Source organism: Amblyomma mixtum, chromosome 10 (genome assembly GCF_055824585.1).
Source record: "Amblyomma mixtum isolate Tamu chromosome 10, ASM5582458v1, whole genome shotgun sequence".
NCBI lineage: Eukaryota > Metazoa > Arthropoda > Arachnida > Ixodida > Ixodidae > Amblyomma > Amblyomma mixtum.
In genome coordinates, this window is record NC_143021.1 from 61904973 (window position 1) to 61907029 (window position 2057).

Here is a 2057-nt window from a genome sequence, read left to right on the forward strand (position 1 = left end):
GGTAGGCAGGCTGGAAACGCTGATTGGTCGATGAGATGCGCTTCTCCGTGACGTTTTTTGACTTCGCCCTCGTTCTCAACCGGACGTGGCGTCAGCCCGCCTTTCTCGACCTCTCCCTAGAGCGCCTGGGGAATCGCTAGGTGCACCCGCCGCGCCGCGCGTGCGTGGTGAGCGGGCATTCGTTTCGTGATCCTCGGCGCGCTCGTTTCGAGGCGTGCGCAGCTATGGCGTTCGACCGTGGTGCGCTCGTCGGCGACAGCCAGCTGAAATTTCTGTGCAGTTTTTGCTTGCGGCTTTCGCCAGGAGCACGTGGCTAGTGTCGTGCTCGTATTTAAAGTTTTTGCCGCGGCACTACAAGGATCCGCATCAGGCGCGCTTTGAGGACCGCCGTTTGACAGCTACGCTGACGCGCTTGTCGGGCGTGCGCATTCTCAACCCCGAGGTAAGGACTGAACTACATTGTCGCAAGTTTTCTCGTGCATTGAGGGCTCACCAAATTTCGGTGCTTGTAACGAAACTTTGTTTTTGCAGCATCGTTCCCTGGATATGCTTCTCGGAAGCCGATGTCATTGTTCGCCGCGGACGCTGGGCCTACTGCTCGCCGCCACGCCGCTGTAGGTCGACGTTGAAGAGCTGCTCCAAACGGCCCTTGTCAGGGCCGCTTCATTGCTTCCTGGAAGATTGCGGGCATCCAATCTCGCGGCCGTGTTCCCTCTCTTTGTCGAAATTGGCGCCAGACATCAGAACCCGCGCTAGGCCTCGTTGCAGGGTTAAACGAGTGCAGTGTGGCTTTAGAGAAGTTATGACTTGCGCTTAGTCTAGCTATATCATTCACCCAGTGCATTGTGCCTTTGCTTCTTTAGCGACTTCTCACGCCTTGTCGAAATCGGATTTAAAGCTCACGCCACGCCTCGTTGAATGGGTTAACCGAGTGCAGCGCCTAGCTTTGTTTTTGTGTTCTAACCTGTAAGCAGTGCACCTTTCTTCGCTCCTTACTTTTGTTCTTTTCAGTCGTTTCCTGAATCCGTCGAAAGAGCCGGGCTTGCCGGATGGTTGTTCGCTGTGAATGGAACCACGAGGCGATCGCATCTGCATACACAGCACGACTTTGTTCCCTCGTGTTTTTTTTACCAAGGATTGCTTCGACAGCTCGGGCAAAACGAGGACTGCGCACGCCGTGTCGTCGCTGCTTAGTGAAGAGGCACAAAACGGATGTCGTCCTTACTAAAGGCCCTTCTCGGGGCCACCTCAGTGTTTCCTTGCAGACCACGCGCTTTCCGCCCTGTGCACATGTTCCCCTCATTTCCAATCATTTGTAAGTTGCATATCAATGAATTAATAAATCAGTCAATGCACTTTATTTACCAGAAAAATCTGGCTGGTCACCCTGGGCTAAAAGCTGTGCACACAGCTTGACAAGGCCCAGGGGACCACTAGATGACAGTTTTGAACGTAGGAAAAACAAGTTGGTACTTTAAAAGAACATGGAAAGTACACCAAACAGTATAAGAGATAAACATTACAATCGCGCATTACGGTAAAGAAAAAGAAAACACTTTGACAGCAGACATACAGTATCAATTTGCACTATAATACATACAAAAATTACGACATTCAGCATTATGGCACGAAATATAAGAAGAGCACATAAAGCAAAAAAGAGAATGCAAGTTACAATAGTACAGATATATTAGCTGTTTACATTTGCATATGCATAAAATTAGTCCTCGTCTCCTTGGGCCTCCTTCAGATCCTGCAGAAGGCTTGAATTTGCAACTGCTAATATCAAAGAAGATTTAGAAGAACTTCAGTTTGGGATACACGGTGCATAGTACTTGAGAAAACAAACAATAGCGCCTACAATGACACACACAGAAGAACTATGCAGCACAAGCGCTATCCTGCGCTCTACAGTATGGAACTGTGACTGAAAAATGAACCTTCCCGTCAGTGAAATATGAGCCTTTAGGCTGTCTACAAATCGTTATTACAGAAAGAAAGAAATATTAGTGAATGTTGTGTGAGAGGCTTGCATATTACTCTGTTTGTTTATTTAT

The 2057-nt window shown here is 48.8% G+C and overlaps 1 long non-coding RNA gene across 1 annotated transcript; it reads left to right on the plus strand.

The window, feature by feature from the left end:
* Positions 1-302: 302 nt before the first annotated feature.
* LOC149325924 (uncharacterized) lies at positions 303-1360 on the plus strand. Its single transcript, XR_016286273.1, has 2 exons — positions 303-614; positions 1012-1360. It is a non-coding gene; the product is annotated as an uncharacterized LOC149325924 (long non-coding RNA).
* Positions 1361-2057: the final 697 nt, after the last annotated feature.